Source organism: Plectrocnemia conspersa, unplaced genomic scaffold (assembly GCF_051122295.1).
Source record: "Plectrocnemia conspersa isolate PC_06_02 unplaced genomic scaffold, ASM5112229v1 ptg000008l, whole genome shotgun sequence".
In the NCBI taxonomy this organism is placed as follows: Eukaryota; Metazoa; Arthropoda; class Insecta; order Trichoptera; family Polycentropodidae; genus Plectrocnemia; species Plectrocnemia conspersa.
The window spans coordinates 18,849,831-18,866,093 of NW_028277172.1; the positions used below are offsets into that span (position 1 = coordinate 18,849,831).

The window sequence follows — 16,263 nt, forward strand, 5'->3', positions numbered from 1 at the left end:
AGCCCCGGGGTATAAAAATAAATATTAAACTTCAACTCTACTTGCAATATTCACGCTACTGTTTTACTGTTTAACTTTTAAAATATGCATTCAAATCAGTTACCTCTTACTATTTTTTTTAAACTGTTTTAAAGTTCGTATCAAATAAAAAATATGTAGAAATTTAAATTGTATAAAAATAAAAAAATAATTTTTATACTATATAATAGTAAATAGTTATTCTTCATATTTAAATATTTATATGCTTAAAAAAATATAAGGTTATTAAAAACATGTTATAGCATTTTAATAATACAATTTAAAATCAAATTAAAAAAAATAATATTTTATAGTATTAATTATGTTAAAAAATATGCATATATATATATATATATATATATATATATATATATATATATATATATATATATATATATATATATATGAATTTGTATAAAAACAATTATTACTGTTTTAGCAAATTATAATTCCTATTTCTCATTCATAGTATTAGTTAGGTGAAATCAGTAAATAGATAACGACACTGACACTTATTAAAAGCAATTAAAAATATAATATAATTTTTCAAGATCAAATGTATGTGAATATAAAACATATAAAAATAAGGTGCAATTTGTAGATTTTTTACTTTTTTAATAAATAAAAACCTGAATAATTTTTTCTTAAATTTACATTCGAATTATTTTTAATAAAATATGTTATATTTATTTTGGATTTTGGGTTCGAAATATCGCCCTGTCCGACAGTTTAGATTTCGGAATTTATACACTCGGGTTGTTCATATCAAGCTACATAATTTAGTGTTTTTATTAATATGGCCAGTGTTTCTTTCAGTCTCGACAGGTGTTTCATCCGCGAACTTTTCAGCGATTTGTTTGAAAGGCGCTTGTTTAAACGGCCAGTGCAGCGTGCTCAAATAGTCTAGGGTGTGCGGTGGTTAAAAGTTGATTTTGTGGGAGTTGACGCGACGGGAGCGCCGCTGGAGAGAGATGGGAGCGTTATAACGCGCAAGTCACAAAATGGCGACCGTCCTTCGCGGCGGCGTGTGCAGATGGCGGCAGTGTAGCCAACAGTGGATGTTTGGACGAACCGGCTGATTCTGGGGACAGTGGGTCATGTGGGCGGGTCGAGTTGTTAATTGAATTTTAGGGTGGTTAACTGTCGGTTAATGAGTGGAAAGCTTTCAAATAAATTAAATTGTTTTTAAAAATATAAAAAATAAAAATAAAAACACATGAGTGGGAGTGTGGGAGATCACCCATTGCGTATTAAGTTTTTATTTATAATGAATATAGATATATGAAATCGACTTTTGAGTATAATACATGTGTTGTTTGTGAAATAATACAAAAATCAATTTATATTTTTTTACTTCCAAAAACATTTTCTTCTTCTTCAGCCTTGGACGGGCCTTGGACGTTTTCAGAAGATTTCTTCACTCAAGCTTATCCTGCGTTTTTCTTATTCAGAGCCTGACTCTTAGAGTCCTTAGATCCGCCTTCACCTCATCCAGCCACTTAAGTCGTGGTTTATGTACTCTTCGCTAAGTATCTGGTTTGCTGAATGTAAGTCTCTGACTATCAGCACTAGTCTTTTTAACGTTTTGTGAAATTGTATTTTAGTGCTTCTTGATATACGAGTAGATCTTAAATGTTTAGAAGGCCCAAAAAATTATTTATTAGCATAAATTAATATTCTTTGGATTTCATTCCTGACGTTGTTTTGTAACGAACCACGGTATATAAAATCACCTACTTTATTTATGGTTTGCTCACCAAGTTGTAGGTAGTGTTGGTTTATTTTTGTTATATGATAGGCATATACTTTGTGTTCTGCATGTTGACCTTAAGATATGCAACTCACATTACTTAGAAAAAGTAATAATACTTTTATGTTATAATTTACTTGGATTGAATTATTAAATAAAACCTAGTGGTCCACATTACCCACTGTGTGGATTCTGCATCTCGCCACCCGGCATACGACCATCCCTCTCGCTCCCATATCGATTCTCAGCGACACAGCCATCTAGCAGAGAAATTCCAAAATTTCACCCGCTTTTCCCCGGAAAACGTAGGTGGCGCTCGCAGCGCTCGCGAAATTTTCGCGAACACACGACCGACAGCTCAGTATGGCGCGAACGTTTGCGCGAGCCACACATGCCGCGGCACACTTAAACCAAACGTTTTGACACATACGCGTGACAGACGTCGTTTTCCGGTTCCGGTTCGGATGATGACCTGATCATTTTCGCGATGATCGACCCGGTTCTGTGCGCGAATCGAACCCGGCCCGGTGCCAGGAGCTTTTGACACATGGCATTACGACAGTGGGGCGTCAGTGAGAATGATTTCCTTTGAATGGAAAAACATCCATGGATGTAATGTGGATGTGTGAACCTTGAATTTGTGGTGACGTTAGTTAGAAGTCGCAGCATTTTCAGGTTAGTTTTGTTTTCATTTTTTTCTAATTGGTTACAAAAATGGAATATATGTACGTATATTGAACAATATTAGTCTGAATATTCTTATGTGTGCATTGCATATGTTAAATATGGTGTTTTAAATTTTGACATATTATTATTGACAATAAGTATCATATCTAGCAAATGAGCTCATATAAAATTGTGATGGTATAAGAAAATATTGGAGATATACGCAATGTGTATGCGTATAAGAAAACCCATTGGCATATTCCGTCGTTCCTATGTAAATATATATTTTCTCTTCATGGATATGAAATGTATCTCTTATATTTATAAAGAGATATATGTATATATATATTCATATTTTCACATACGAAACGATGGTTTGTTATTTATTACATTTTTGAACGTAATATATTGATTTGTTTATATATATATTTACTAAGACTAAATATATAGATATCAAATTATTTGATTAAATAAAAATATATGTTTATGTGTGGTAGTTCTTTAATTTTACATTCTAGTATTTTAATATAAAATTTAAACAGTGCACTAGCGTAACGTTTTAAAGTAATTTTTTATTTTGATATGTCATTTTGTATGAAAACTTATTACGTTTGTTGTAAGTAGTTACAGCATATTATTATTGTAATTTAAATATACCTTTAAAGTGATACTATACACTTTATGAGTTGTTGTTTTTATATATTAAAGCTTTTGCATTATCGTCAATCAAAAATAATGATACTTGTTCTTGATATTATATATACATGTTAACATGTATTATATATATAATATACATATAGTGATTATTTTTAATAAACATTAGTCTAATTTAATGCTTTTATTTTATATCACTAATTAACTAAAACAACTAATGAAAGCGTTCTATATTCAAAATTATTGTTTTGCGATAATTTATTAATAAATTAATCGGCACGATAGACGAGTGGTATAGGACGCTGACTATTAACCTAAAAGACTAGGGTTTGAATTTCATATGAACCATCGTGTCTGGGAGATTGAAATTAGTAATTATTATATAATTATAATTATGATTCTAATTTAAGGGATAAATATCATGATGATTTAATAAAATTAAGTTAAGTTGCACGTATTCAGAATTATCTCATTATAAGCTACTTTAAATCATAGAAAATATTTTATATAATATATAGAGTTTTAATCCTATTTTTGAGTTTGAGACCGGATTTTTAAATATTTGTAGTAAACAGGAAGTGTCTGATCAATCCATTAGATACTGTTATAATAGACCTACATTTATTATTATTTTGGCTTTCAGTTTTAAAATCGTATCCTACTTATGTCTTAAAAAATTGTAAGTTTCATTCTAAATTATAATCGATTTTCTAAAAATAATTTTATGTTATAAGATCCTATTTTTTTTAAATACGTGTATTTCAATAATATAAATAATTTTACAGTCATAATTCATATGTATATATAATATACACCTTTCTGGTTTATAACCATTTTCACAATTATAACAAAACGTTTGTGGTTATAATTCAAGAGAAAAAAATACAAAACCCTATATAATATAAGATTCTAATGTTTCATTGCTTTTTCACAGCATTGCGACGAGTTACTAAATGTAAAAATTTATTTCGATGAGCTGATTTTTAAACATTTTATAGTATATTTAATATATAATATAAAATACTCTTTTTATTATTAACGAAATTTTAGGATCATTGTACTGTCAAATTTTTATTTATTATCACAGTACTTTGATTGTCGATTATTAAAAAAAACTAGGTAACATTTTTGTAGCACTTAACTTGAAAAGTGGGACTTACGCTACTTTAGTTTTAATTTGTGTATATTTTTTGTAACTAATTCACTTTTCACAGAGTGAAAATCAATTTACACATTAACGTATATTTTGCTTTTTTCTATCTTATGATTTTAAGATAAAATACAGCATTATTTTTTATTGTAAATTTTATAAATATAAATAAAAGTTATGCATTTGCTTATACAAATTTTATTTTATAAAAAAATCTCTTGCAATAAATATCATTCCTTGATATACAACATATACAATATGAAAAAATAAAAATCGGTATTAATTGCATTATTTTAAAAAATGTTGAAAGCATATTCAGAATCAAAATATTATTTTTTTATTTATATACATATAAACAGAACAATTATCATTTATTAGGAATCGTAAAAATTAGGGTAATATCATTTAAGGAATTATTTATTATGGATCAGTGAATATGATACTTAGCAGTACATACCAGGAACATAAAATATAATAGTTGCATAGAGAGGCTATTAGAAACGTTCAAAAATTTCTATAATCTCTGCACCATATAATTCACTATAAATGGTCAAGAAATTCGGCTCAAATATAGCGTATTTATGCATTGATTTTGAATTTAGATGCTAAGCAAAATAGGATATAATTGGCCTTCCCTGAATTTATTGAATTTTGTTTAAAACCATTTGCAATTTAAGCATCTTAAAATTATTGTAATTTTTTAAACGTAAAATTTGGAATAAGTATCGAATCATTAGAGTACATCGAAATACTGTGAGGAGCTTAACAACATTGTATATTATATAATATAATATTATATATAAAAAAAATAGATTCACTTTTGATCAGAGAGCCTTTTTGTTTTATCCCTTTGTTAATTAGGTAACGGACCTTATATTTGAATAAAGTTTTAATATACAGGGATAAAAATTACAATGAAAAAATTACAAAAATAAGTTATTAAAGCATAATAAAATATAAATATTATTGTTATATTTTTTGTAAAGATATGTCAATATAAAGGCTGCTGTTGTTTAATTTTGCTAAAAATAATAAACTGTGATTTGACAATATAACATGCATGTCATGTTGAATATATAATCAATTATGAAATTTTGTTTTAATTGTATTGATACATTTTTACAAACGGAATTAAAACTTTCATAGCTCGCTATCCTAAGGAAATTCGCCCAGAATGTTTGACTGAGCTTCAATTATAGTAAGCTTTTTATCCTAAGATCAGTAAGTTAATCCTAGAAGATAGAGATTGCAGTATAGCATTTATCTTATCAATATTTATATAACTTTTTAATGTTCTTAGAAAAGTTTAAAAAAATAAGAGTTCAACTTCACATAAATAAAGTACTTTCATTAGAAAGTTGCAACAATTACTTTTTGTTCAAAATTAAAAAAAAGCTTGAAAAGCTTATATTATTTTGATCACGTTCATTGTGACTACATAACTTTAAAAGTAAAGATCTATCTCATTTGTTTAATTATTAATTAGCTTATCCTTTGTTGAATTAAATATAAAAAGAAAAGTAACAGATCTATAATAAAGGTTTAATTTTTTAATATAAAAATAAATTTTAAATGATTTTTGTTGATGATCCAAAAAATGTAGATAATTTTGTAGCTTAACTTTATTTTGGCCAAACATTTCCTTTAAAAAGTTTCAAGAATATTGACCTCTATATTTTTTAAAATTAAAAGCTTAGCCATGAAAGCTTTTAATATTTCAATTGCATCTACAATAATAACCACTTACTTTTAAATGAAAGAGCAATCTCATTTTCAATATTAAGAAATAAGAAGTGATATTATTAACTATATTTTAATACTAGATAATAGTGACTACTCGACCTTTACGAAAATATCTATCTTAATATCATAGTAAAAACTGTCTAATTATTAAGCAAACATATGTATCATATGCTTTTTGTTAAAACGTTTCAAGAACAAACTGTTTTTCTTCAAGAAAAATAATTTTTAGAGGTAAGAATCTTGTTTAAATGTGTGCAATAATATTGTTACGTTAAACTTAATTTTACATTTTCAAATGCAGTTCATTTAACCGTTTTAATATAGCAAGATAACAATTTAAATGAAATAAACTTAATAAAAATCAAGTGTTGTTAAAGGTTTAAGTTATTGAATATAGATTGCTCTGGAAAGTCACAATATCTAGGCATAATAAAGCATTATTGGTGTGTTTTAAGAAAAAAATTGGAACATAAACAATCATAGATTAATCTGTGGAATAAAAACTGTTGTAGAAAATACTGTCATTGTTAAGTAGTTTGCTAAAAATTGAGAAATAAAATTAAAATTTATTTATATGCGGGCTTTTAAATTTTATATGACAAATATGCATTGAGCAAATTATGTATTTTCTTGTTTATGTTTATAAAGGTACCCAACTGTGATTTTTAAAACATTATACAACTGTATAATGTTTTTAAGATTATTTCATTTTAGAATAATTCATGCATGCAAGAACTTCAGTTTAAAATAACGAGAACTTTAACTGACAATGAAGCGAAATATATTTAATTTTTTTATAGTTAACTTAAAAGGTAAAATATGCAAAATGCATGCATTAATTTGAATTAAATTAATTTATAACATCACATAGCTACTCTTTCATAAAATAAAACACAACATAGAACGGACGTAGAACACGTCATATTCGTTAAAATGCATGAGATGTGTATTAAAATGCATACTTGAAACACAATATACGAGGGATGTTCGGAAAGTAAATATACACGGCAGTAAAAAAAAAATATTTTTAACTTGATCAGCAATACAATTTTTAGTTTTACAATCTTTAGTCACAACAAAGTTGTTCTTGAAATGCGTGTTTGCACTAGCAAGTGCGAATTTTGTTCAAAGGTATGTTTCTCCTATATGAAAAGAGAACTGCTGCTAAATTGGACCAAAGTATTTAAGGAAATAATGTTATAAATAGAAAAAGTTCTATCTGAAATACTATATGTTGAATAAAAAAAGCAAAAGGTTTTATAAGTTCTTTCATAACTATTTAAAATATTTGAACAATAATATTTTTATAGGCGCTTACCAATAAGCTTTATATATTATGTTAAGTGTCATTCCAGAACTGTTCTTCATAAATAACTTAGTAAAATATTACTTTATAGTATATCATAAATACACTTTATTAACGTTGAAATCGATTACTAGGCAATAAACATGTTCTAAAAAAGGGAAAAGTAAATAAAATAAATACTAAAGATTGCTAAAAACTTTTAGTTTTGTTGTTGATGTATATTTTCCTAACTCATACTAATAGTAGAAATAAATTAAAATCATTCATGCATTCGACTTATTAAATATAATGCAATTAATTTTATATTGCGTCAAATATGCAATTTATTAGGGATATATATTGCTGTTATACATTGATAAGCTGTGAATATACATTTTATAATGGAGAAAGATGCGTAGAAAATAGACATTCTATTCTCAAAATTCAAACAAGATATATTTAACTTATTTGTATACATATATAATATGTATACAAAGAAGTAAACTTATATAATTGGATTCTAATTCTTGCCACTTTGTAGAATTTCTGGAATCATGACTTTGATAATTATTGCAATTCAAGATATTCTGAGAATTTATTAGAAAAAGTGATTTTGTGTTCATGTTTCATTTATATGTATGAGTGAACGATAAAGTAATGCTTTTAACAAATTTATTTATAGTCTTGCATAATCTTAGACATGAAATCCCGACAAAAAACTTTTAGTGAATAAACCAAATTCCTAATGTATAGGTAGAGAAAGAAAAAAAGTATTTCATCGGTTTATGTAGATTTAATAACCTGTAAAAACAATCGATTTATCCTGTTTCACTGTTGCGTACAAATATTATTTTATCTACATACATTCATTATATATGTACATACGTACATATTCTATACATATATATTTATTACATACAAACGTATAAAACATGCGAGCGTGAGATATGAGCAAAAAATGTAATTATGCAAAGTCAAAAAGGGATTCGTAATCAACGTTGTCCGAACCCGTGTTACGACAACGAAGGTTTCATATTTTTTCAAATAATAAAGCCCACGAGGGCTTTTAATTCGAAAAAAGAAAATAAAACATATATTTCTAAAATAAAAAAATGTTAAACGTGTATTTATTGCCGGTGTTTTTTTTTTTTTAATATTTCACTATGCCAACACGCTGACGAGTGTTCATTTGACAAATTGCTCCCAGTTCGCTCTTAGCATCTTATTAAAAATATTCGCGAGATTAAAAATGTATGAATGAAAAAAAGTATCTTAATATTATTAAACCGAGCTTCGCAACAGTTCCGATGTTGCTTTATTAACCATTCATCTCACTTCAGTTTCGTAAGTACAAAGTTTACCTTAAGATTTAATATTTATATGTATAACATTTCAAATTAACGTTTAAGTAGATTATACAGTATAATTTAGATTTTTTTTTTTTTTTATAGTTAATTAAGATTTTTATATAATATGAAAAAGGCCTAGATTATTGTGAAATTTACTTTTATACATATATGAACTAAAGTGTTTTTTTTTTATTTTTGGTACTTCATATGTAAGCTTAATTTTAATTATTAATTACAATATTCTTTCATGGTATTACAAAAAAATCTGTTTTAATAATTTAGAATTAATATTATATACTTATCATTATTACTGATCTGACAGACATGATAAACTTGGGAAACACTAAGTTTCATGTAGGATTCTCGAAGTCTCTAAGTCGGTGATTGTAAAGTCAACGGAACAGCAAAAAAATTAAACGATTTAACTAGTACATAATTTGATTCGTTGTGGCTTTTCATCATTTTTATAAGTTATTGTTTGCTCATTAAGTTGTGCAAACAATATATTTTTAAAGTTAGTTTTATTATAGATTACTCTAGATCCAAAGTTTTTGTTTTACATTTTTTTTCTTATATTCTGAATTATTTCATTAAAGTATTTATTGTATCTATTTTTTCAAGTTACAGTCTGATGTGATTTTTTATTAAATACATTTTTATAATTCAACGTCTTCACTTTTTTGTCGTTGAAATAGATACCTTCCATTCCAGAAAATAAGAAACGCCCCCTGAACATATGGCTCTATGAATTATGCACAATTGTCCAGAGTCATTTTTCATTATATATTTAATCTTATTTCAACGAGTGCACCCTATCTAATATGTATAAATATATTTTACTTTCATTATTCAATTTAAAAAAGTTTGAAAATTGTGTCTATTTGCTTTTTTTTAGTCAATAATGTTTTTTAGCCAGGTATAATACTACATATCTTCCCTTTAGTATGCCAAACATTAGGTTTGACCAAATATATTTTTATTATTGAATGTTTTGAAAATGTTAACGGGTAAAATCCGCGACAATTTTACTTACTTGCTCTTTATTTGGAGATTTTTTCTTATCTTCAGAATTATTTATTGTATATTTTTTTTTAATCTCCTCTTTACTGCATTAATTTAAAATGAAAAACGAAAAATGCTGCAGTGAAAATTTAAGCCGACGTGCTTTTTTTATTAAAGGCATAAAAAAATCCAGGACATTTTTTAATTCACCGCCTTTACTGTTTCTTCGTTGAGGTGGATACCTTCCATTCCAGAAAATAAGAAACACCCCCAGATCATATTGCTCTTTAGATTTTGCACAGTTGTCTAGTCATTCTAGCTGTATATTTAATATTTCTTCAACAAGTGCACCCTATCTGGCTTGTATAAATATATTTTACTTTCATTATTCGATCCAAAAAAGTTTGAATTTTGTGTATATTTGCCTTTTTCTCCATTGACGCATTTAATTCGTCAATATTTTTTTTTGGCAGGTATAATACTGAAAATCCCCCCTTTTTTAAAACAAACATTAGGGTTGACTACGTATATTTTTCTATTAAATGTTTTAAAAATATTACCTGGTAAAATCCACAATAGTTTTACGCCTATCATGTATGCACCTCGATCTATTTGAAGTAAATTTTTTTCTCTAACTATTTATTTATTTATTAAAAAAGTCTTTGTACTGATGATTGGTAATACTCAAACGATTGTAAATTTTGTCTTGTTTATAATTTAATTTAAAAAAATATACAATTATTTAGAATTTTTACTCAAACTAAATTGTAGACGATTTGGAATTTATATATTAAAAAAAAACATACAGGAATAGAAATTTTAAATATAATTTTATTTAAATAGTACTATTTTTTGTGATAAGTTAGTTCATAGAATAATATAATTAAAGTTGTAGTATATTAAAAAGTAGGAAGATATCATATTATTGCATAAACAGACGACTTTATTTGTCTGATCAATGTCACAGAGGGACGAAATTCATATCATAAAAAAATAAAGTATCAAGAAGATACCTCACACGTTGTTCTCAAACGTGGTTTTACTCTTTTGAACGATATTAATACCTTTCAATATGATTTTTTATATGGCACACTCGGCGCCAGGTAATAAATACAAATTTATTAAGTGGCGTAATCTTCCGTTTTCGTTTCATACGTCCTTTGTATAATAAAAGCAATATTTTTGTACGTTCTTGTTTTTTTTTAAGATATTACTTCTAAGCTACCTTTTCGCATTCTTGTTACACTTCCTTTGTTTCAAAGGCGGAGTCTCAGCACTTAAGTTTGTTTTCGGTTTGCTTGTTTCAAACCTTTTACTCTCACGTGATTTTTTATTTTATTTTTGCTCCTTTGACACACATATATTTTCAAATCTCATTTTTTCATTTTAAATCCGCTACTTGTGAAATACAGATATTTAACTAAACACGCACGCAACATAGGGTCGAAGTGTAAGCTTTGAGTATTAAAGTTGATCAAGGTTTTCATGGCATATTAAGCTGTCGCCCTGGCTGTGTCCCCGTGTATTAAATTAATTTAAAACGAAATATAATTTTAAACGAATATACAAACACTTTAAAAGCTCATAACCAGCGTGCTTAATGCTTACCTGCGTGTGTGTATGGCAGATACGCCCCTGAATTACCTCAGGTCTCATACCCTCTCATAATATATTTGCTGGCCCCAAAGTAATAGCTCCACTTTATGGAAGACTGGCAGATATACATATGTATGCATACCCGCACAATAATAGAGTTGTTAGATGTTCCAACCCTGGTGGTAGTTGATGAACATTCAAGTTAGACATGAACCATTGTTGAATGAAAACAAGACGCACTTCAAAGTTTAGAACTATTAAGAATTGTTTTAAATTTAACATTATATAATATAATATAATCTGTAGTTTGAAGTGAATATTATCATAAGATTATATTTTTTTATTCAATATTTGTAAAGAGTTTTATTTTGAGATTATGTCATAGTAGTTTTTGACAATATTCAATGTATTTGTTAGCTTCAGAACAAGTTTCTTGATTTAAACGTCATATAAGTTTCGCGCCTACTCAATTAGTGACAATGGATACCTTTCCACCCATTTATCTATCATTTCGTCTGTTAATAACGTCGTTTCCATTGGGAGCTTAGATCAACAAAGTTACAACTTTAAGCTGGATTAGTTTTCAAAACGAGTGTCGGAGCTAACAGCAAACAACTCTTGCGCGAATTCAAAATAGAATATTTGGCGCTCCCACTTTCTCCGAGGACTTACAAGTGTCACGGCAGTAATCCCCTAGTTGCAGATCATTAAACTTCTCAAATGGTTTGCCTCTTAAGATATGCTTAGGTAACATATGTTTCTATCAAAACAGTAAGTCATACAACCTGTATTTTTTATGATAAGTAAGACATGTTTCAGTTATTTCCTTATTTATATATTAATTTAAAAGTCAAAGATATATCCGTAAATAAAATCTTTTACAATTTCTAAATTTTTACTCCACAGATATAACTGGTTAAGACTAGATCTAGGGTGCGCATTAGTGGTAATTATTGAGCACTTATTTCGGATTACGCCTATTGTTTTAAATGAACTACCAGATATGCTGTACCATACAAATGCTCTATACTACATCAGCAGTGGTTGTATAGTAAAATTTATACTGTAACTGTCTGTTAATGCTACTTTGACTTCTTCTATTTCTGAATATTGGAGCAAACCAAAATTATTTTTTGCTTAGTAGTTTCCATTTGTTTTTTTCAATTCAGACGAGAGTCTAAATATATATCGAGTTATATGTCTTAGAGTCGTGTATTTAGTGTTCAAATTGCGCAGCTTCTAGTGATAATTTAATTGACAGTTTTACGGTGTCAAAATGTCGTAAATAATTAAAAATAATAGACGGGGACCGAAAATGCTGCCTTACGGGACTCTTATTGTAACTTATTTTGGAGTTGAGTTTTCCCTTGTCACGCTGGTGGTTATCCATTATGCAGATAAATAAAAGAAGGACTTCCTAATTTAGGAATTTATATAATAAAAAGTCATGCTTGACAATGTTAAAAGCATATATTATATCTAATAGTATTATATTCGAATTTAACAACCCTAGTGAGACAAGCTTAAAGTTTATTTATCAACTTTATTAATATCAATATACCAATTTTAATACATATATGAATACGAAATAAAAAATTTGAATATACCATACATTGCCAATTTAGCAGCAGTTTATTGTTTTATACTAAGCAAACCTGATATTAAACAAGATTAGGTATTGCCATAATTATTATAAACACCGTGCATAGAATCTATTTTAGTAGTTTTGTACACTTATTTTCGACTAATCCTTGTATATTACACTCAGAATAGGTGATTTGGATGTCGGCTTTGATTACATTAATAATAGTAATAAAGTTTACTAAGAAAATAAATCATTTCTCTCGTAAAGTTTTTTTCACTCCTTTATTATCCATATAGTGTTCAGATAATGCCGAGTAAGCCTTGTAAATTACTCTATTATTTAGAAAATAATGATACTTATTTTGTTACTTAGGTAGTTTGTAAGTACAGTGAAATATTATATTAGAGGGTTAAAATCTCATATTACCTAAAAAAATATCACGTAGGCAATATTTTCGTAGCACTAAAATACTATTCTATATGATATTATGAATTATTTAATACCATGTCAAATAATTTATTATTATGCTAATAGACAAATCTTGTTAAATACTAATAGTGTATAATTTTGACTGTATTTTATTGTTAGATGTTATCTTAGAACTAGCTTTTAAAGACTTAAAAAATCAAGGAAGAAAGTTCATCTTTCTTTATTTTATTTACGCGTAAATCTGTAATGTACACGGCAGAGATGTAAATAAATTTTCAGAGCATAATAATATTGCTATTTATATGATACATCACATTTTTTCCTGTCGGTAATGCATCATGTGGTGGTTAATATTTTAAAATCGGTCTATATTCTTCGAAACTTCTATGTATAGCGATTTTATTAGCTTCTATGTATAAATTTACTGCAGAAGGAATTTTAATTAAAGATCAATATTATTAATATCTTTACGGACAGTATGGCATTGAGTGTTACATATTATGAAATGATCGTTAGAGACAACGCTGGAAAATCACAGATCATGATGTTTATAAGCCAATTGCATGCTTCTCAAACACGTTCACGCCTTAAGATGAAACACGTCCAGATGGCTGAACCCTATAATATTTTCAATTGTTAAGGCTCTCTTTTTGTGATAACGAGATCTTTGTCAAGTTGCGTCATGGCTTGTCTGACTTTTGAAACATTAAAGCTCTCTCTTTTTGTTGTTCAAGTAGTTGTTATAGTGACCGTAAAATTTGTCATAGTGCAGTTGGTTAAATAATGTTCACCAAAAAAAGACAAAAATAATTCTACGATATTTTGCTATTAAGAGCTATCAATATCAAAAAAGCTTTATTAATAGAATTTAGGGTATGCCTTTTAAAAAGTACTTTAACATATAATTTATTTTAACATCTTATACAATAAATGATGTTCACTTAATATTTCATTATTATTATTAAGTTATAAACAATAATAGTCGAGTTAATGATAGATTTGCGTCTATTTGACATATCCATGTTTGTCTGTCTATGTTTTTTTTATTAAAGTTACAAAATTTATCTAGCAAACAAGAAATGACTTGCCAAATTTAAATGAAAACATTTGTTATATATTATATTCAGATTTTTTTTTAAATTTATTGGTAAATAATTGTATATTCTGTTTTATCGATTACACATATTTAAAAAAAATATCTTTGTTTAATAAAAAAATGTATTTTAAGGAAAGGACTTACATATATAATGAGAATAAGATATACTGTAATGATTCAAAATTCATTAACAATACTCTTGAAAAATATTAAACACTTTTGATGTAACGAAATACTTAATTATTTCTCAGTTTAAGTTAGGTTTTGATATTAAGCATTATTTGTTGTCATAGTATACGTACATTAAAAAATAAATATTATACAAACGTTAGTCTCACAGTAAATTTTTAAAAAATATTTTCTGGGCTTTGTATCATTATTTTCTGGAAATCGTTTATAGTTAAGCAAATAAAATATGTATCGTCCCACTGTTTGTAAATAAATGTTGTTTTTATTTAATATTATTTACGACCATATTTCACTGGTAACGCGACATTTAATTTACAGACAAAAAACACACCCTGCGTGCTATCATATTACATATAATTTTTCTTTAGTGTGTTCATCTTTGCGAAGTTATTCATTTTTCGCAACAGATGGCACGAGCGTCTTCAATTATCTCGGCCACCATGTGCGTTCCGCTCCGGAACGTGTTTTTGGTATTAAATTGTTACAAAGAAACAATTGCGGCTTGTGACATGTGCCGACCGAAATTGAACCAAAAGAAAAACACATTGTGGTACACAACCGTGCACGACCACACACAAACAGACGCATAAACTGGCATCCACTGAAACGTACGACTTTTGACCCCAACTTCATATACCCACTCTAGACCAGTTTCTTGTATCAATATTTCTGATCAAATATAATTTGCTGTTGTTGTATTTTCGAAGCTATGTTTGCACCTTGTGGGTAAAATAGAGCAATCTCCCCTGACATTATAAGCTAACATGATTGTAATAACTCACGTTTCTCTAGCCAATTCACAAATAAAAGTAATTTTCACATAAGTATTTGGACATATAGACCAGTGACTTATATAAAATTCCTAAATTCAGACTCAACGTGAGTTATCAGTGAAGATCGGAATTAGTGATTATCATCACAGATCAAGTTTTCCAAATCTAAAGAATGAATATCGTAATATATATTTATTTATAATTATTATATTTGTTTCAGTGAAATCATATCTGTATTTATTTTCACAAGTAAATATTAATAAGTAATACTAATAAGCGCTAGTAAAATTAAATTCTGCTCTAAATGGTCTCTGAAAATCATTTTGATAATCGTGAAACGTCCATTTTCTGTTCAAATCCAAACCCGGACTAAATAGATTAACCATTGTTATATTCGTATAAGCTAGCTAATTCGTATTGATCAGTATAATTATAAAGCAATCATTTGGTACAATTGCACTTACCTAGTTAGTGAAATTATGTTTCTACAAATAAAAATATAATTTAACTAAGAAATACATATTTATAGTACCATACACAAAATATAAAAAATGTATAGATTTTAGCATATTAAAAAAATGTAATGAAATAAATGTTCGGAAAATTATTATAAGACCCACGTAATATCTTTTTGATGTCTTCCGGTCAAATACCCTAGTTATCATAAATACCCAGCGCAAACGTATTCGAATCAACACACATAAACACGTTGTTAAACATCTGACCTTTTGACCACAACGACCATGACTTGCTAATCGTCCGCCTGGGCATCTGCGAGCAAAATGTCGTCGCCCTCGACGTTGCTAATTCGATCCTCCCATCCAAAGAGCTACAGGGTGCACTAGAGTACTTTGTCTCCATCCGCGCAATCAAAACCGAGAGCCTTATCTAACGCAAGGGCATTAAGATTGTATCGCCGCATAGTTCCCCAAAGATCGGCGCGCTGTATACCGTTATGTGGAAATTCAACCATTCGTT

General features: G+C 27.8%; 1 protein-coding gene across 2 annotated transcripts in view; it reads left to right on the forward strand.

The window, feature by feature from the left end:
• The first annotated feature begins 2,158 nt into the window (after positions 1-2,158).
• LOC148233277 (neuroligin-4, X-linked-like) overlaps positions 2,159-16,263 on the forward strand; it is a 388,707-nt gene continuing 374,602 nt past the window's right edge. For both annotated transcript variants that reach the window (XM_088190274.1, XM_088190275.1), the window contains exon 1: positions 2,159-2,443. The gene's annotated coding sequence lies outside the window, so the exon portion shown is untranslated. The remainder of the gene's footprint in view (positions 2,444-16,263) is intronic.